The sequence below is a fragment of the Mesoplodon densirostris genome, chromosome 15, assembly GCF_025265405.1.
Source record: "Mesoplodon densirostris isolate mMesDen1 chromosome 15, mMesDen1 primary haplotype, whole genome shotgun sequence".
NCBI classification, from domain to species: Eukaryota; Metazoa; Chordata; class Mammalia; order Artiodactyla; family Ziphiidae; genus Mesoplodon; species Mesoplodon densirostris.
Genome location: NC_082675.1, coordinates 20,543,778 through 20,564,609, shown reverse-complemented (window position 1 = coordinate 20,564,609; position 20,832 = coordinate 20,543,778). Strand labels below are relative to the sequence as shown.

Sequence of the window (20,832 nt, the reverse complement as noted above, 5' to 3'; positions counted from 1 at the left end):
ACAGCCTAATTAATTAATTAATTAATTAATTAAAAAGAAAGTTAAAAAAATTTGATACATTTTTTAAACCACTGGTTTTGATGTTCTCCAAGAGTCTTTCCAGCTCTGCTTTTCTAGGTCGTTGGAGGCTGTCTGAGGCCTCTGATACCTCTTCTGCCACTGTAAACCCTCAAGGCTTTTAACACACCCTTGTCCCCATCCCACACTCCCCGGGTGAGGAGCCCCTGTCTCTGGGCCCCAGGGTCCCGCCTTACCTGGCCCAGGTCCCTGCTTAACCCACAGAGTTATTTGGGGCCAGCCGAGGTCCCTCTGCCGTGAGCGCTGGCGGGTGTGTGTCTGTGTACCAGCGCATCCACGCCAGCTGCACAGCTGCTGGGACACCATCCAATACCCTCTCCCTGTCCTCACAGGGTACCAGGGAGACATTCTTGTTATGGACAACTCCATTTCCTGGAAACTGAGACTTGAGCCACTTTCCCGAGGTCACACAGGCCTGAAGTGACAACATCGGGATTCAAACCCAGATCTGCCCAACTCCAGTGGCTGCCCGAGCGAGTCATCCATCCATCCCATCCCATCACTGCACGGAGAGCCATGGAGTGATGTCTGCAGTAATTGGCGTGTCCCCTGCACCTGGCCCTGGGCCTGGGTCCTACTGCGCACTCAGTAACTTGCTGAATAGGGACATGCTACAGGTTCTCAGCTAGAGGCTGGGTGCAGGATTCAGGAAGCCACCAGGTCCCACTTTTTCCGGAGTGCATCTTCTGGTGGAGGCAGCAAACAAGAAAAAGGGTAAATCACATCTCTGACCCGAGGTGCTGAGCTGGGAAATTGGGGACCACACCTCTCAAACACTTTCACGAATCCCCTAGAGCTCTTGCCAAAGTGTAGATTCTGACTGGGGACAGGGCCTGTGACTGCCTTTCTAGCCAGCTCCTAGCAGACTCCAGTGCTGCTTGTCTAAAGACCACACTTGGAGCAGTGACAGCCTATATCAGAGGTCAGGAAACTACAGCCCCTGGGCCAAATCCGGCCCATTTGCTTGTTTGTGTAAGTAAAGTTTTATTGGAACACAGCCACGCTTTTACTTACATTTTGTCTATGGCTGCTTCCGTGCTACAACAGCAGAGTAGAGTAGTTCCAACAGAGACCCTGTGGTCCACAGGACTGAAAATACAACAATTATTGGGCCCTTTACAGAAAGTCTGGCAGTCTCAATCTACTCATCTCTTGGGTTCCTTCAAGTAATAATATTTTGTGATTTGGTGAGTGTAAGGTGGTAATAAAAAGAATGATTGCAGTCAACATTTGAGGGCCTCCAGGGTACTTAGCTCTTTACGGGTAGTTCACTGCTGTATCCATTTTATAGGTGAGAAAACTGAGGCTCATAGAGATTGGGTCACTGGCCCAGAGACTGGGGGGCCAGGAGCTGGGTGAGGCCAGTTGGAACCAGGTCAGCTCATTCTTTTTACATGAGAGCTTCTGCCTGGACATTTTTTATGGAGCACAGAGAAGCTTTTGTTTTGATTTCAACCCGTCCAAGGGTGCTCAGGTACCTTCATTTCTTTATTTGTCTGTTCTTCCATTGAGTCAACAAATATCCTCGCAGCCCATGCTGGGAGTTGGGGGCCTTGCTGAGTCCTGAGAAGATGTGGGGGATGCCCAGCCCTTCGCCTTCCGGTGGAGGAGGCCATGCAGGCTGCTAAGCGTTTTGAGGGACATTGACACAAGGATGGGAGGCAGTCAGGGAAGGCTTCCTGGAGGAGGGGGTATAAATTATACCAATAGGAGTTAGCTGGGTAGAGGAAGGCAGGAAAGGTTTTCTAGGGGAAGGGAACCACAGCCACAAAACTGGGGGCTTTGTAGGTTAGAGTTCATGACACTGAGATTTAGTATGTTTGCATGTGTATGTTGGGGGTGGGAGGGTGTTAAAATTGGCCAGGTCAGAGAACCTGGATTTTACCCTGGAGAATGAAAAAGAGTTTTCCTCTCCAAGTCCCCTTCTACCCTCTGATGACTCCCTGGACAGAGTCTTCACTAGGTGCTACCTCAATGTTTCTCTCCAGAGTCCTGTGGATTAACAAAGAGCAGACCCCCACTGGGCCCCCCTGGGGTCCTTGGGCAGGCGGCAGTCTCCAGCTAGAAGGCAGAAGGATCGCTTCCTTTGCGTGTGTTTTTGCAGTTACTTTTTAATTAGGGTGTGTTTTTAATTTAAGCTGGGGGGTGGTCAGAGTTTCCTTTGAAAATGTTTTAACGATATTGAATCCATTTAACAAAAATATTAAGTAGGTGAGAGTAAAGGGGGTTCTGGCTGTAGCCAGCGTCATGAATGAATGAAGGTGGTCTTCAGCAGGTGGGAATTTGGGGAGCCCCATGGCAGGAGGGGGCCAGACCAGCAGCAGCCTTCCTCTTAATATGCTGCTCTTTCTCTGAAGCCCCAGGGGCCTTGACCTGGGGTGGGGGTGGGGAAGGACTCCATTAGCCATGGTGGTGCCGGCGTGGGTCCTGGTTCTCGCTGGGCAGCTGAGGTTCCTGTTCCAGGCTGCTCCCTCTCCCCGTCTTGCTCCTCCCCCACGCCCTGTGTCTGTCTTCGTCTCTATTTTTGTTGCTCCCTGTCTCCGATCCCTGTCTCCCTCTTGTTTATGTCTCTCCCCTGACGCTGTCTCCCTTCATCTCTGTCTCTCCTTGTTTCTGTCTCCCCACATCTCTCTCCCACCTCTGTCTCTCCGCATCCCTGGTTCCCCCATCTCTATCCCTGTCTGTCTGTCTGTCTGTCTGTCGTCTCCCTCCCCCACCTGCACTGCTTCCCCTTCTCCTCCTCGCACGCACACACCCTAACACCGCTCTTCCTTGCTTTCCCTTCCTCCATCTCCGTCCCACTTCCTTTGGCTGTGAATGATATCCTGCCTCAGAACCATCAGAGCCCTTGCAGAGCCCGGGGACCCGGCCAAGCATCCCCAGTGGACATGTGGGAGACTTGGTGTGGGCCACTTCCCCGGTGAAGAGAGGGAGATTAGGAGGTCTGTGGAGGCCATGCCATAGTCCAGGGTTTGGAATCCAGCCCTGGCCCCGGGCCCTTCGCCCGGCCCAGCTGGCCCCAGGGCTGTGGGGGCCCGGGGTGCGGAGAGGAAGCCTGGGTTGACAGCAAGAGGGCTGAACGCCGATTTGGGTTTGATCGAGGATTCTGGCTCCCAGGAGTAGGTGCAAGGCCCACGGGATGTCGCCTTCGCCCTTCCTCGGGCCACCGAGAGGCTGTGAGCTCCACAGGCAGGCACCACGCAGTGTGTCCTTGGCTCCCCTTGAGCACACAGTAGGCCAGCAGTGCATGTTTAAGGGCTGAGAGTTTGGGGGAGCATAGCCAGATTAGAGATTGGGTCCAGCCCCTCCCTTTCGCCAACACGGAAACATGTCTAGAGAGTTGAGGTGATTTGCTGAGGATCGTGCAAACAGGTTTGGAGCACAGAGCAGAGTCTGGGTCCCCGACCCCCAGCAAGGCAGGGAGAGCAGGTGGGTGCTCTAGTGGCCCTCTGTAGGTGTCCTGTGAAAACCACCTCTTAGGAGGCGGGAGACAGGTTTGAGGCCACCTTGCCTCCTGCTGGGGGACCCTGGGCAAGCTTTTCCTCCCTGGAGGTCCTCTCTGTCTCTACACACCCTCCAGGTGATGATGCACAGTCCTGAGGATTGCAGACAGGGTCAGGTCTCTGGGGTTGGAGGCTGCTGACTTCACAGTGGGTGGACAGCGTGCTTGTTCTCAGCAGGGTCTGTGGCTACCCTGGCCTTGGGAACCTCAGTCCTCTGGTTATATGTTGCGTTTGGGTCACACGGAGGATGCTGTTATAATCACAGGCCTATTGTGGGTTCGCTGGGGAAACCCAGAAGGAGAAGACGTAGCTCCCTGTTGCCTGCAGAGGACGGAGGGGTACTCCTCCTCCCCCGACTCCAGGCCCCGATATCGGCCCCCGCCCGCCTCTTGCCTCCCCACCCCTTGTGAGAGGGTTCCTGGTAGTGCAGTGCCTTTGAACAAGCAGCAGCACCCCCTGGAGGGCTTGTTTTACACAGCTTGCTGCACCCCATACCCAGAATCCCCCATCCAGCAGGTCTGCAAGGGGCCCGAGAATTTGCATTTCTTACCGGTTCCCAGGTGCTGCAGGATGCAGCTGTCTGGGAACCCAGTTTGAGAACCACCGTAGTAGTACATGCTCTAAAACCAGGCAGTGTAGGCTTAAGACCCTGCTCCACTATCTCCCTGCCTTGAGCTCTCAGGCGAGGACTTTACCTCTCTGTGCCTCGGCTTCCTCGTCTGTAAAATGGGATAATAACAGCACTGGTCTCGTAGATTAGCTGTGAGAATTAAATGAGCTAATACGTGTATACTGCCTAGAACAGTGCCTGGGCACGGAGTAAGCGCTATATCCATGTTTGCTGTTATTACAATTACTGTTGTTGTTATTTTTATTACCATTATAATTTCCCTTCTCCCCCACCCCCACCCCCACCCCCAGACTGTTCCGCTTACGGGGAATCCTTTGCCGGTCTCCTAATTTCCAGCGCAAATTCACACCTCCAGGCCTCTGTGATCAAGCTCTGCCCTCCCCCTGGGGTGCTTCCCCTCCCCTCTGCACCTGCTAAGACCGCAGCCCATCCTTTTAGACTCAGCACAGATTCCTGCTTGGGCCTCACCACGCCCCCACCCTGCCCCAGCCAGAATCCACAGCCTTCTGACTTCCCTGATCACATGACTTGCTTCCCTAATCCAGCTCTCATTTCATTCAGCCCGTCATCCAGTTACTTGGGCATCAGTCTCCCGTGGTGACCCACAAGTTCTTTCAGATCCAACTTCTCCAGGCTTTGATGGCACAGGAAGGTCCCCTTGGAAACGTTACCCCCAAAGTACAGCCTTGATGTGTTTCAAGGAGTCTGGCCCCATCGGCAGCCTCCCGGGTTGCGAGGTGGAGCCCTGTTTGGGATGTGGGATTTCCCTAATTCGTAAGAGCATGAGCTTGGCGTCTGAAGGCCCCAGTTCAAATCTGAGTTTTACCATTTAGTGCTGTGCCGCCTTGGGTAATTTTCTTAGTTATTTGTACCCTTCACATCTTCAGTTTAAAGTGACACTATCTATCATCATTGATGTCAGTAGGTTTTTGTGAGGATTCAATGGGGTCTCATTTATGCAGCGAATATTGAGCACCTTCTGTATACCAGACTCCATGCTAGGCACTGGGGATCCAGCAGTGAGCGAGACACACCATCCCTGCCCTTGGGGCGCTGACGTTTTAGGGGGAAAGACGGACGCACAGGGAGATGTATTAGAGTTCGCCAGAGAAACAGAACCAATGGGACCTATATAGAGAGACAGATGTATTTCAAGAGGAGACTTATTGCAGGAATTAGCTCACCCAGTTATGGGGGCTGAGAAATCCCATGATCTGCTATCTGCAGGCTGGAGACCGAGGAATGCTGCTGGTGTAATTCAGTCCGAGTCTGAAGGCCTGAGAACCAGGAGCATCTGTGTGTGAGGGCAGGAGATGGATGTCAAGCATGCATCTCCAGCAGAAAAAGAGCAAATTCCTTCCTCCACGTTTTTGTTCTCAATGGATTGGACGATTCCCACCCACATTGCTGAGGGCGATCTTTACTCCGTCTAACAATTCAGACATTAATCCTTTCCAGAAACACCCTCACAGACACACCCAGAATGTTTGACCAGCTATGTGGGCATCCCTTAGGTTGCCCATACAATTAACAGGTTGACACATACAATTAACTATCACAGGAGAAGTACAGGAATCACAGTGGCATCGCTCCAGGAGGATGTGCTGGGAAGGAGGTGGTCCGTGTGAAGAACTCTGGGCACAGTCTGGCAAATAAGAGGCCCTCAGCAACTGGTAATTGTGATTATTACTATTGTTATTACCGTAATTATTAGAGGAGATGAGAAGGGAAGGGAGGTGTCATAGGAAGAAGGTATAGTGTCAGTGACAGTATAGGGACAAGAAGGCACTTGGTGTCACAGTCATGATATTCGTAGCCAGTGTTTACTGATGCCCCAGTGTGTGCCAGGTATTCCGCTGAGGGCCTCCTAGGGACAAAAGTCAGCTCACCCTCCAGGGAGGTGCATTTTTATCCCCATTTTCAGACGAGGGGAATTGGGCCTCTTATCTGGGGAAGTGGAGGGATGGGATTTGAACCCGGCCCGTCTTCGGGGGGCCTGCGGGCTCCGTAGGTGAGTGGTGGGAGGTGAAACTGGTGGGGCCGGGGCAGGTGGGGAAGGCTGGACTCTTGCCTTGAACCCCAGAGGTCATTTAGCATGTCTTCCTGCTGGAGACCCTGGGTGGTCCTGGGCTGCATGGGGCGGGGAGGTCCACAGCACATCATGTTCTCATCTTATGGTCCAGAAAAACCAGTGTGGGGTAAAGCCCCACACGGATGGGTGAGAAGGGATGGCTCTTCCCTGGCCCGCTTCTGGTGAGGTCGGCTGGTGGGTGGCAAGTTCCCCGTGGGGCCGGGGGTGTGGCAGGAAGTCGTGGGCACAGCCAGACCCATGGCGGAAAGCCCACATTGTGGAGGGTGAGGCCACCCAGGTGTGTGCACCTTTACTGAAGGGATGTGATTGCATACTGTCACTGTCTCCCAGCTCTGCTGTCTGGGACCTTCTCCACTTAGAACTAGGGACAGCAGGAGCCCAGATGAAGTGGGTAATGAGGACTCAAGAGGTTTCTCTGTGTCTCCATCCATTCATTTCTCAAATACCTAACTCCCTATGACTTGCCAGTTTCTGGGCAAACAGCTGCATCTTGATCTTTTTGTGTGTGATGTCATTGACACCTCACAATGACCCATGAAGCAGGCATCAAAAGGAGCCCTTATTTGGTGGAAAGATGGGGCTTTTGGGTCAGATGCACTTGAGTTGGCTCGTGCACAAGCTGTGAAACCTTGGGCCAGCCCCTTCCCCTCTCTGGGCCTCAGCTTCCTCACCTGTAAAATGGGGATCATTTTAGTGAGCGTCTCTTGAGTTCCTGGCACAGTTATAGATAAGGTTATGTGGTGCCTGATGCATAGACGTGCTCAGTAATTCACAGCAATCAGGATTGTGTTGTTCACCCATTTTATCGATGAGGAAACTGAGACTCAGAGAAGTTCAGGGACTCTCTCCACAGCATCTTGCTCCCTGGCTCTGTTCCTATGGATGTCTGGGCAAGTCTGCAGATTCAGATACTCTCCAACAAGGTCCCAGGCCCCCTCAGAGCCCCAAACCATTTTCCTTTAAGGAAAGGCCATTCACTCACTCTGAATCTGGCTTCCAGAATTCAGTGAACTGTGAGGAGACAGTTCTCCTTATGGGTTCCTCCCTTTGAGTTTTGAAGTGTTCTTATTCTGAGCAGCTCTTGAAGCTCTTTGAAATTCTTTCTCTTCCACCTGCTCTCAGGAGCACATGAGAGGGAGGAGGGTCTCCCAGTCCTGGGCTGTGTTTGTCCAAGAGAGAAGCAGCAGGGCAGGTTGATGTCCCAGGAAACTAGATTCCCAGGGATGTGCTGCTTGCAAATTGTGCTCTTAAGACCCCCGCCCAAATCCCATCCCTGTCCCCCGCTCAGATGCCCTAAAGATCACCTGGACGAAAGACCTGTCTTATCTGGGAACATTACATCAGCAAGTATTTATTGCCCGCTTGCTTTGTTCTTGGTCAAGCCTTTCTACCTTTTTGGCTGTCGGCCAGTGCAAAACCTCTACAACAAAAAAGTGCAATCAGAAAAGCCATAAACTACAATTAAGGGGCAGGGGAAGGGGGAAGTTAATCAAAGACTTTCTAAGCATAAAGTATCAGAACAACCTTCTGACCTCTGGTAAGGATATTCTCTGGTTAGTTTTCGCTTGAGGAAAACTCAGATCCACACCCTTGGGGCAGAAGTGAGAGTGGTTAGCTGGCTCCAGCCATCACTGTGAGTCTTCAAATAAGACTTTGGAAATCAATGTTGCTTAGATTGTCAAAACAAATTTTTAAAAAAGTCATGCTGGGGCCTGGGAGAAGACCACTTGAGTGGTAAGTGTGCAAAGGTCAAAAAGAGTCTGTTACGTGTCTGTATCAGTTGGCTTTGAGTGGTAAAATCCGAATTTAAAATAGTTAAGGTGGAAAATAAGGGAATTTATTGAGTTAGGTAAATGGTTAAGTCCACAGGTAGACTGCCTTCACGTACAGCTGTATCCAGGTGCTCCACTGTCTCAGAGCGCTCTCTCTTTTGCCCTCTGTCTCTCAGATGGGCTTTCTTCTGTGACAGCTTCTTTCTCAGGCATGCTCTCCCCAGTAACATCTCCAGTCATACATCCTACTAATTTAATTTAGCTATCTCAGCTCTAAGAGAACTATTTCTCTAATAATTCTTGCAAATCCTGGGATTGATTCCTATTCATCCACCTGGAGTCTCTTACCCATCCATGAGCATCTGTACACTCTTACTGACCAGACCTCAGCTGCTGGTCTTGGGCATGGGGTCAGCCCTACCCCAGTCACAAGGACAGATCCCAGAAGACTGGAGAATGTATTCTCAGCAGGCAGGTTGACAGATGCCCACACCAGTGGCGGAGCAGCAATGAAAGGGAAAGGCAGGGTTTATGGGAAAGGCAGGGTTTATGTCCTGGGGGAGAAAGTGGAAGCAGGCACTGCCCTTAATGGAGTATTTAATCTGCTCCAATATGGTATTAAAGCCTTTATGTGTATTTAGTTGCTCTCCCCTTTCACAGGTAAGAAAATGAGGCTCAGGTTAAGTGACTCACCTAAGGTCACAAAGCTGACAGGTGGAGAATTCAAACTCACCTCCATCTTCCTACAAAACCCATTTTTTTCCCACAGCTCCCTGATACCTGGGGAAACTTAGTAACCTGCAAAGTGAGCTCAAAAAATAAAATATGAATGCCTTTGGGTGGGCCAAGCTCTGTGTTAAGTTTGGGAAGAGAAAAAAAAATTCTCTTTATGACTGCAGGACCCCTCAGTCCGTGAGCTCCCGACATTCAAGGAGGTGCAAACAGCAGTTTTCATAGAGAATGGTAAGGGGTTGACATAGGGGACCGGGAGACATAGTGGAGTGCTTACTACAGACTGGGTGTTCAGGGAAGATTTTCTGGAAAAGGTGACGCTTAAGCAAAGGCAATAACAAACAGGCCAAGGCAAGGATGAGGAGAGGGTATGTAGGTACCAGTTAGTTGGGGCTCTTGAGTAACAGAGACAGAAACCCAGTTTCCATGGAATTAAGCAAAAAAGTAAATTTATAGGCTCATGTAAAAAGTTGAGGGGTAGTGATGGCTTCAGGCATGGCTGGATCCAGGAGCCCAACTAATACCAGTGATTCATGTCTCTGTCTCTCAGCTCTACCTTCTTGGGTTGGCTTCAGTCTCAGGAAGGCTCTGAAGTGGTGACTAGAAATGGCCCTGTTCCCTACTTGTTTCGCCTCCCCAGAGGATCTTGCAGGAGTCTCTAGCCAACTGCCATTGACCTAGATTGAGTCATGTATCCATCCCTGAACCAGTACTGTGACCTGGGAGCAGAATGCTATCATTATCCAGGCCCGGGTCAGGTGTCCGCACCTGGAGTCTAAGGTAGACTGAGAATGTGGATAGGAAAATCAGGGGTGCGTGGCACCCTCCAGGCTGATAGTAGTTCTGTTTGGCCAGAGCTCGGGGTCAGATTGTGAGGCCCCCATAAACCATGTGAAGAATTACCTCCAGAAGGTAGTGGGGAGCCTTGGGGAGTCTCAGCAGTGTCGTACAAGCAGAAAGTGACAGGCCCGCTGTGTAGAGATGGGCAAGAGCAGGGGGCCAGGTCGGAGGTGATGGCAGTTCGGGGTGCTGGACAGGGCTGAGTGGTGAGCTGGATCAGGCTCATGGAAGGGAAGGGGTTCACAGGGACCTGGATTCTCTGGCTTGTTCGACAGGGAAGCCTGGAAGGGAACCAAGGTCAGGAGATAACGTGATGAGTTGAGGTCGCCCTGGGAAGTTGGGTATTTCATGATTGCTGTGCAGAGAGGGGCCCGGAGAGGGGCCCAGGGCGAGAATTCTGTTCAGTAAGTATTTTGTGCTAAGTATGCACTGTGCTCCACTCTGGCGAGCAAAGCACTCAAGGACCCCAGACAGTAAGTATGGGAAGTCAGTTACGGGCCGTGTTAGCTACTGGGAAGTGCTGGGGAGAAAAGATGAATGGTGCGGGTTAGGGGGGTCTGGGGTGCTGTGTCGGTGGGGGCAGGTTGCAGTGTGAAATGGGTGATGGGGAGGGGGCATGAACGAGGACAGGAAGGCCAAGTGGATGTCTGGGGAAAGGGCATCCAGGCAGTGTGCGTGTGTGTGTGCGCGCGCGTGCGCGCATGTACGGAACAGCAAGGGGGCCGTGTGGCTGGAGGAGAGCGAGGTAGGGCAGGTGCGGCATGAGGACAGAAGGCAGTGGGCAGGGTCGAGCCTCTAGAGCCTTTGGGCTGTGTGGGGACTGGCTTCTCCCGAGTGAAGTGGGAGCCATGGGAAGATTCAGAGCAGAGGAGGGCCGAGACCTGATTTCCATCTTCATCCAGTCACTCTGGCTGCTCACTGACAATGGATGGAGGAGACTAGGGCGGAATCAGCGAGGCCGGTTAGGAATTAGGCAGGCAAGAGACCTGGGTACCTTGGTCCAGGGTGATGAGACATGGATACACAAAATACAAATGCCCAGCAAGTGTGAGTGATGTGGAGCAAGTGGGTTCTGGCCCTGGTTTGGTGGGGGGTTTTTTTCTTTTTTTTTTATTGTGTTAGAATATGCACAGCATAAAGTTTATCATCTTAACCATCTTTAAATGTGCAGTTCAGTGGTATTAAATGTCTTCACATCGCTGTTCAACCATCACCACCATCCATCACCCCAGTAACTGTTTCATCCATCTTGTAAACTGAAGCTCTGTACTCATCAAACACTGGTTCCGCATCCTCCCTCCCCCAGCCCCTGGCAGCCACCATTCTGCTTTCTGTCTCTATGAATTTGGCTGCTCTAGGCACCTCATATAAGTGGAATCATCCAGTATTTGTCTTTTTGTGACTGGCTTATTTCATTTAGCATAATGTCCTCAAGGTTCATCCATGTTGTAACATATATCAGGATTGCCTTCCATTTTAATGCTGAATAATATTCCATTGTATAAACTACCACATTTTGTTGATATATTCATCTATCGATGGACACTTGGGTTGCTTCCACATTTTAGCTATCGTGAGTAATGCTGTGAGTAAAAATATCTCTTTGAGACCCTGCTTTCAATTCTTTTGGGTAGATACCCAGACTTGGAATTGCTGGATCATATGGTAATTATATTTTTAATTTTTTGCGCACCCTCCATACTGTTTTTCACAGCGGCTGTACCATTTTACATCCCCACCAACAGTGCACAAGGGTTCCAGTTTTTCAACATCCTGACCACCTTGTTATTTTCTGTTTTTCTAGGTTTTGTTTGTTTTTAACACTAACCATCCTAATCCGTGTGAGGTGGCATCTCATTGTGGTTTTGATTTGCATTTCCCTGATGATTAGCGATGCTGGGCTTTCATGTGCTTGTTGGCCATTTGTATGTCTTCTTTGGAGAAATGTCCTTTCAAGTCCTTTAGCAATTTTTGAATCGGGTTACTTGGTTTTCGTTGTTGAGTTTTAGGAGTTCTCTATAGATTCCGGATATGAATCCCTTATCAGTTCTATGATTTGCAAATATTATTTCCCCGTTCTGTGGTTTGCCTTATTACTCTGTGGATAGTGTCTTCTGAAGCACAGAGTGTTTTCATTTCCATGAAGTCCAGTTTCTTTATTTCATTTCTTTTATTACCTGTGCCTTTGGTATCAGATCCAAGAAATCGTTGGCTGGCTCTGTTTTGAAGGTGCAGTTGCCAGGATTGGCTGCAAGGTTGGGTTGGGTTGGAAGAGACAGAGAGGGGTCAGGGCTTCTTGCTGCCTCTGAGGCTTTTGGCCCGGGCATAATGAGCTGCCCACCCTGGAGTGGGGTGAGTTAGGGGGAGAAACGAGGACATTAGCTTTGGATACGTTAAGTTTGAGGTCCCAGCTCAGCGCCAAGTGGAGGTGACGCGGAGACAGCGGATGGCCAAGTCTGGTGTCGAGGAGAGAGATTTGGGCTGGAGATGACAACACAGGAGTCATCAGCCTGTGCGGAGCAGAGGAAAGCCTGGCGGGAGGGAGGGAAGACGGTGGCAGACAAGTAGCAGAGTACGAAACCTTTTCTACCTATGCCAGAATGGTCGGCATTGGTCCAGCATAAGGAAAAAGCCTGAAAACTTTCTCGCACCAAGCGGGAGTGAGAGAGCAAAACAAGCAGACATCACCTCCTTGGCCCCTGATCAGAAGCCACCCCGGCCTGGTGGTTCATTTTTTGCGTGTGGGTTTGGGGAGTATGTGTGCCAGGCACTTGGGTGTGATTGGCAAAATCGGGGGCCGAGGCTCAATCCACTTTTCTGTCCCTGGCACCTGGCACCAAGCCGGGCCCCGGGAGAGTGTCTGGCAGCCAGAGGTCCTTGAATGAATGAATGGAGTCCTGTGTGTTCCTCTGGAACAGACAGGAAAGGTGTGTGGGTGGGAGGATGCCCAGCTGCATTTGGCAAAATGTGATTCTTTAAGACTATTTTTATTGAAGTCAAGCAGACATACAGAAAGGTGCACACATCGTAAGAGGACCGCTCAATGAATTTTCAAAAGATAAACATGCCCGTGTGTACCCAGATCAAGAAAAACACATGCCCAGCACCCGCCCCCCAAGACACCTATGCCCCCTCCAGGCTCCACGAAGGGTGACCACCATCCCAAAGTCTCCTACTAGAGAGTAATTTCACCTGTCTTCGTACTTTATTTACACACAAAGTGCTTTACATACATAAAAATGCTTTACATACATAAAAACTTACGTTCTCTCTTTTATACTGGCTTTTGGGGCTAATATCGCAGCATAATATCTGAGCGATTTACCCATATTTTGTGAAGTTCTGGCTTGTTTTCTCTCCTGGCTGTTCAGTATGGATGGATTTATTTGTATTTGCTTATTTATCCATCCTTTTGATAGTGAGCATTTGAGTAGTTTCCAGTGGAGGGCGGTTGCAAATAATGCTGCCAGGAACATGACATGTGCTCTGCGGTGAACAGTTAGATGCATTTCTTTTTTTTTTTTTTTCTTTTTGCGGTATGCGGGCCTCTCACTGTTGTGGCCTCTCCCGTTGCGGAGCACAGGCTCCGGATGCGCAGGCTCAGCGGCCATGGCTCACGGGCCCAGCCGCTCCGCGGCATATGGGATCCTCCCAGACCGGGGCACGAACCCGTATCCCCTGCATCGGCAGGCGGACTCTCAACCACTGCGCCACCAGGGAGGCCCGATGCATTTCTGATGATATATACTTAACAGTGGAATTGCTGGTCATAGGGAAGGTGCAAGGTCAGCTTTTGTCTCTTATGCCAAAGAGTATTTCCAAAGAGATTGTGCCAGGTTACTCTCCCACCTGTGGAACATGAAAGCTCTGATCGAATCACATCCTTGCTAACACTTGGTATTATCCTCTTTTTTTCTGTTTTTAAACCATTCAGAGGTATAATGGCCCCACACTGTACTTTTATTTTGCATTTATTTCCCTGCTGGATAATGAGATTGAGTGCCTTTTCACACGCTTATTAACTATATAGATAATGTCTTGGATGACGTGTCTCTTAAAATTTGCCCCATTTCCTAATGGGTTGCCTGTCCTGTTCGTATTGATTTCCCAGAGTTCTTTATATATTCTGGATACAGATAGCTTGTTTGCCATATATATTGCAAATATTTTCTTCCATGTGTAACCTCTTTTGATCAGTAAGAGGTAGAACTAGGAGTTTTGAGCCTCCAAGTCATTGATTTGAACACAGGTCAAGCCCTCACCTGTCTGAGCCTCAGTTTCCCTCTCTCAACACTCTGCTAGGCTAGAGTGTTTAGCCTAGTGCTTGGTGTGTAAACGGAGCTGGGACTGTTATTAGCACCTTTGCAGGGATGAAAGCCCTGAACTGAAACAGGCAAAACTAGCCCCGTGGAGCTTTTCAGCATAAGTCATCCCTGTTTCTTGGGTCAGTTCTATAAATATCTATTAAGCATCTACTATATACCAGTCGCCAAGCTAGGGATTGAAAATACGGCAGTGAACAAGACCCAGTTCCTGCCCTTGGAGGAGGTTGCACCAGGGTGAGTGCAGGGGGCTGTGGGAACCCAGAAGAACACTAACCGGGCTAGGGCATCATGGAAGGCTTCCAGAGTAGGCGAGCTTCATAGTAGAGTATACTTGGGTAAGCCTCTTCTGTTTAGGTGCACGCTTGGGTGCCTTCTGTGTTCCAGGCACTGGTTTCCAGTCAGGAATGATTGTGTCCCCAGGGGACACTTGGAGATAGTTTTGGCCGTCACCACCTGGGGAGGGGATGCTACTGGCATCTAGTAAGTCGAGGCCAGGGATGCTGCTATACAATGCACAGGACAGCCCCATAACAAGAATGATCTGGCCCAAATGTCGATAATGGTGAGGTTGGGGAACCTCTCTAGATGGACAGTGCCAATGCCACGTGAAATTATTATAAGGGGGATCAGCAGAGGGACCAGGAATGTGATCTTGTGCAGAGGATGTCAGAGAGGGCTTGAAGTGGGGGATGCCGAGGAAGGACGCGGATGAAGGAAGTGGAACTGGCAGGAAATGGGGGCTGCTGAGGAAGGACACGGATGAATCACGGTGATGGGAGCTCAGGGCATGCTTGGAGATTCCACTCGTGTCTAGGCCAGGCCTGGAAAGGAGGTGTGAGAGGGCTGTGGGGACCGGACAGTGAAGGAATGAACCTGTGTGTCTGCTTCGGGAGCCACAAGCCACTTGTGGCTGTTGAGCCCTCGAAATGTGGCTAATGCAGCTGAGGCACTGAATTTTCTATTAATATAATTTAAATTTAGATTTCAAAACAGATACCCCATTCCATTCTTGGAAAACTTTTAAATATGTGTAGAACCGTTCGGGGATGTGGATGTACTTTTCCATCTGTGAATTTTATGAACTTTAGCTACAGATTGGCTATTTCTGCTGACAGTTGATCATCCAAATTGAGATGCACTGATGATAGAAGATACAGCCCCAATTCCAAAGAATTAGTACTAAGAAAACAAGTAAATTGTCTCATTAATCTTTTTAATATTGATTAATAATATTTTTTGATATACTGGGTGAAGTAAAATCTATTATGAAGTTTTTAAGTTCACCTTTTTCTTCTTACCTTTTTAATGGGGTTGCTGGAAAATTGACTTTCACGTGTGGCTGACCTTGAACTTCTACTGGACGTTGCTGTTAGAAGCCGGGGGGAGGAGCTGCAGCGTCACGCCGAGGCTGAGGGCTCGTGGGAGGGTTTAGACAGGGGGCGACATGGTCAGGTTTCCGTGGCACCTACACCCTCTGGCCACAGTGGCTAGAGAAGATTCCAGAGAACAGGTCAAGACCAGCCATAGGGAGACCGAATAGCCTGGAAGGCCTGAGCTCTGGCCGCAGAGAGAAGCTGTGATGTCCCAGACAGGTAGTGTCCACTGCCAATCCATGAACAGGTGGCCAGGCTGGGCCCCCAGGGAGGAGGAGCGTTTGGGGAGAAGTGGGCACATCCTGGGACTGACCAGTCCTTCAAAGGGGCCTCACTGCTAAGATCCGGTAGGAGAGACCTCGGCCGGTACAGGTCCACATATTCCTGGTGGCCACTGCTCCAGACACCCACCAGCCCCAGCCAGGCCTGCACCCCTACGCTGGCGGCTGCCTGCACCCCACTCAGGTTGGATACCCCGCCTCTTGCTGCCTGGCCCTGCTCTCCACTGCTTACCAGTTGTGCGACCCTGAGCAGGTGGCTCTCCCTCCCAGCGGGCCACCGGCTCTGCCTGGCCTCACCCATGTTGTACAGAGAGTACAGGCGAGATTATAGGTGCTGACAGGTGACGGGTCTTCCTGGGCTGGGTCTTTTGGGGATGACAGCATGGAGCCCGGGGGGAGGAACATCTGGTACGTTCTCCAGTTTGCAGGGCTTTCCCATCCTCGATCCCTGCACTACGTTCCCATTTCACAGCTTTGGAAGCTGAAGCTCAGAGAGGCGAAGCAGCTTGCCCAGTGTCACACGGCACAGCAGAGGCAGGATTCTGATGAGGAGACTGACCCTATAAGGTCCAAGGCCACCGCTCTCATGGCCATAGCTTGGTGTGTGATGAAGGGCAGGGTGCGGCACCTCTCTGAGCCTCAGCTTCCTCATCTGTCAAGTGGGGAGGATGGCGATGCTGAGCACAGCCCATTGCCGTGCAGCGGTAGTAAGTTGAATGCAGCAGCGCAGTGCCAGCCCAAGGCAGGGCTCCAGATGGCGGCTACTGTTTGTTGACTGATCTGCACATAAGTCCTCATGGCAGCTCTCCAAAGTGAGTGGCATGAGCCCATTTTTCAGGAGAGGAAACTGATGTGCAGCTAGTGAGAGCAAAGCTGGGGTCCCCACCAGCTCCTTGGCGCCAGAGCCCTTTCCTTCCCCTATCCTTGCCCTTATCCCAGAGTCCTGGCATCACCTCCTGTGCATTAAAGGGCAGGTGGGCACCAGGATCCAGCTGGTCCTTTGTCCTGGATGACTGGACATGAATGGGCACAGGGCAGCCTCCCCGGTGGTATTTACAGAAGCTCGCCTTCCCTCTACAGAGCTGCTCTCCCGCAGGACGTCTTCCTTTGCTAGGTAAGCAGCTTTGCTTTCTGAGAGCCAGAGTGCTTGGGAGGGAAGCTGGCATGGAACATGCCCAGGATGTGGCCAAATCCTAAAAGCCAGAGATGGCAGAGGCCTTAGAAGTCATCAGCCCCGGGTTTTGGTTGTCTAGCCTCAGTCTGCACATCTGGAAAATGGGAGGAATCGTCAGCTTGGCAAAAACAGTGACATCTGACAATACAGAGTTGGTGCAGATGGGGGAATTGCAGACTGTTGGCAGGAGGGTCTTTGGAAGGCACTTCTGCTGAAATGTAGAGGATGCCTGGCCCCCAAGCCAGCCAACTGCTTTTAGGTGGCTACTTAGAGTGGAGCCGTGCTTCTCAAGTTTTAATGTGCGTGGGGATGCCCGACGGCTGGGTAAAATGCAGACTCTGATCCTGTACCTCTGGAGTGGGACTAGCAAGCTTCCAGGGAACCCTGCTGATGCATTATCAAGGCCGTGGGGTGCCTCTCACTCACGAGCACAAGGAGGCATGTCCCTTTGTGATGGGGCATGTTGCATCAAAGATGAAAATAGCCTAAATGTCCATCAGGAAGGCTTTGGCCAAATGAATGGTCAGCCATCCCTGCCGGGGATGCTCTGGAGCAATTAAAAAGAGGGAGGGAGACCCATTGGGGCCTGCACATTGATGTGTCTTGTCTCCTGAGAGGATGGCAGTACTCTCTGAGTGCCAGGGCTTTGCCTGTGTCATTAACTGATGTGGCCCCATGCTAGAACAGGGCCTGGCACACAGTAGGTGCTCAGGCGGTGTTTACTGAATGACAGAATCAGTATGCTGACATGGGAAAATCTCCCCAACCTGGTGTGGAGTGAACCGAGCCAGTTTCAGGTTATGTGTGATCCAGGGCCTCTCAGCCCTAGCATTACCGACATTTGGGGCTGGATGATTTCTTTGTGGTGGGTGCTGGGCATTGTAGCATCCCTGGCCTCTACCCATCAGATGATCCCTAGAGCCCAGACTGTCTCCACACATTGCCAGTTTGCCCCAGAGGGGCAAAATCAGGCCCAGTTGAGATCTACTGTGTGATAGGACAGTATGTGGCTAGAAGGAGGAAGGGTGAATGGAAGGACGAAAGGATGGGTGTCAGGGAGGGTGGGAGAGAGGCCCTATGTGATTTCCATTCAGATATGATTTTGGCTGTAACTTCATGGAAAGCAGGTGTGGGGGGCTCCTCCCTAAGATGATCGACAGCGGTTACCTCTTAGAAATGAGGCAAGAGGACAAGACTGGAGAGTTTGCTCCAAGGAGACTTAAGCCTTTTCTATTATTTTTAAATATGGAGATTATAACTGTGACTGGAGTAATTAAATAAATTTAAAAAACAGGGATGGCCCAGGGACCCACTTCTAGAGTGCAGGGATTTAGTGAGAGTACACACCTGAAGTGCTCAGCACAGCGCCTGGCACCTAGCAGGAGCGCAGTCAGAGGAAACCATTGTTGTTTTATTGTGTTGCATCCCTCTGGCAGCCCCTAAGCATATGAAGCAGTTAAGCTCTTCTTTCCATATCGGCAAACTTGAGCTCAGAGATGGGAAGGGACTTTCCCAAGGTCACACAGCAAAGTAGGAGCTAGGCTTGACTGAAAATCGGTCTTCATGGCTCTGATGTAGGGGCCACTTCTCCTCTGCCACCCTGTGTTCCCTGCCGGGCATCTGGACCTCCTGGTCACCACATGTGAGGCTGTGTGGGCTGCTTCAAGTCCCCCAGCTTGTTGATCACCTGATGTCCACCAGCCCAGCTGGCACCCAGGAAGCAGGCAAGGCCGGAGGTGGCAGGGCTGTAGCCTGTGGCAGTTGCACTGTGGTTTGGCCCAGCAGCTCTGGGAGGACTGCCAAGGATGTGGAGCCTGTGATGGAGGACCTTGGCGGAGACAGTCCCTGTAGGTGGGCGCTGGCTGACAGCCCTGTGCAGCTGCAGAGTCATACTGCTCCTCTCCTGCTCAAACACCTGCCATGGCTCCCTAGTACCCAAGTCGAAATTTCCTTCCTGTTGAGTTAGCATTCCATGCCCTACAAAAGATTCTCTATGACAGTGCTAGATTCCAAATACTAACACTGGTAGTAATAATAATAGTAACAATAATAATAATAGGGCCTAGAGTACCTACTGTTTGGTAAGCATGGTACAAAGTGCTTTTCATGCATTATCTTATTTAACTCTTACAAAAGCCCTATGGCACTGCTGCAAGTCTGATTCTCATTGTACAGAGGAGGAAACTGATGCCCACAGAAGTTAAGTGTCTTGCCCAGGGTCATGTAGCTCATGGCCCCGCCAAGATCTGCAGCCTGACTCCAGAGCCAGGCTCTTAACCAGGAGGCCAGCCTACCTCATCTTACTAGGAGAATGAACCAGCATGATGCCAGCAGGGAGGAGCCTGGGTCGGTGTGTCTGGAGAGCTGGGCCCAGGCCTGGTTGCACCATGACCTTGCTGTGTGACCTTGGCCAGACTCTCTGGGCTTTCACCAGGTTTCCTCCAAGGCCAGCTCTACATTCCGAGGCTTAAGGTCTCAATATTGTGCAAAAAACCTAGAAATCACCCAATTTCTTTTTTCCATTCTTTTATTTTATATCACACCATTGATAAATATCCACTGTAGAATAGTTAGAAAATTCAGAGAGAAAAAAGGAGAAATCAATGAAGCTCCAGTTAGCAGTTTAGGGTATACCTTTCTGGAGTATTTTCCCAACATAAATATCTACCAGAGTGGAATCAGATAACCTTTTTATCACCTAACATCACATCCCAGATGACCCATTGGGTAATGAATCCTTTTTTTATGGTCGTATCCGTAAAAAATAGCAGGTCTGTTATTGTTGTACTGTGGAATATTTAATTAGGGTGTCTAGTTAGAGATGATGATAAATTAAGAGCTGGCATTTACTGAAATCCTCCTCCTGCTGGGTCCTACCCTAAGCACTTGCCTCAGTGGTCATCACAGCAACCCTCTGAGGTGGGCAGCTCAGCCTCATTTTACAGATGAGGAAACTGAGGCTGTTGATGTTAACCAGGCCCAGGTCTCCTGGCCTGTCCTTGGCAGAGCCGGATGTGGCCCCAGCCCTTTCCGAGCCCTCCATGCAGGCCCTTAACCACTGGGCCACCCTGCCATGTGTCTCACCTCCCATGTTCTCAGATGCCCTGTGTCTTTGAGGTGGGTACACTGTGACTGTCCAAGGAAAGGGAATGAAGTGGCTGCCCACTGAGCCCAGTGTGTGGAGAGGTGACACATGATGTATACAGCCAGAGCTCAGTAAATGCTCATCTCAAAGCAGAAGTTGCAGTAGGATTTCTCAGGGCAGGTGGAGACAGAATCACTCCAGGAGGAGTGGGGCTTTGTGGGGACCCATTTCCACCACTCCACATGGATTTCCTCAAGGGACTCCCAGCAGCCTCTGCTGTCAAGGCCGGGGGTGTTTTGGGGGGTGTCCCAAGCTCGCCAGCTCCTGGGTACAGTGTGAACAGAACTGTGTTCTCAGTTTAGGGTTTGCAGATACACGGGTTTAGTCTGGAGGGACCCCAAGACCCAGAGCTGAGATTAGGTATATGTGGCACTTGACTTGGGTACAGAATTTAAGGGAGTGCCCCAAAGCTCAGCAGTCAAGATAAATACTATTTTAATGCAAATTAAAAAAAAATCAAAACCATCGGGTGAACCTTGAAAACATTATGCTAAAGGAAAGAAGCGAAAGACCCTGTTTTATGTTATTCCGTTTATATGAAATGTTCAGAAGAGGCAAATCCATAGAGACAGAAAGTATTGGGTTGGCCATAAAGTTTTTTCGGGTTTTTCCCTAAAATGTTACGGAAAAACCAGAGCGAACTTTTTGGCCAACCCAGTAGATTAGTGGTTGCCAGGGGCTGGGGGGAGGAGGGGTAGGGGGTGTAGCTTGAGTGTGGTGCTTCTCCGTGGGGTGATGAAGATATTCTAAAATTGATCGTGGTGATGTTCGCACAACTCTGTGAATGCACGAAAAACTGTTGAATTGTACACTTTAAATAGGTGAATTTACAATATATGAATTAGAGCTCAGTAAAGCCGTTAGCAAAAAAAATATCCATGATGAA

General features: G+C 50.4%; 1 protein-coding gene across 3 annotated transcripts in view; it reads left to right on the top strand.

The window, feature by feature from the left end:
- The window catches only part of TPST2 (tyrosylprotein sulfotransferase 2), a 58,254-nt gene that overhangs the window by 6,692 nt on the left and 30,730 nt on the right, over positions 1–20,832 (top strand). The window contains exon 1 of one of the 3 annotated variants that reach the window (XM_060119395.1): positions 688–792. The exons of the other annotated variants lie outside the window; for them this stretch is intronic. The gene's annotated coding sequence lies outside the window, so the exon portion shown is untranslated. Of the gene's footprint in view, positions 1–687; positions 793–20,832 lie in introns of those variants that run through there. 3 annotated transcript variants of the gene reach the window in all.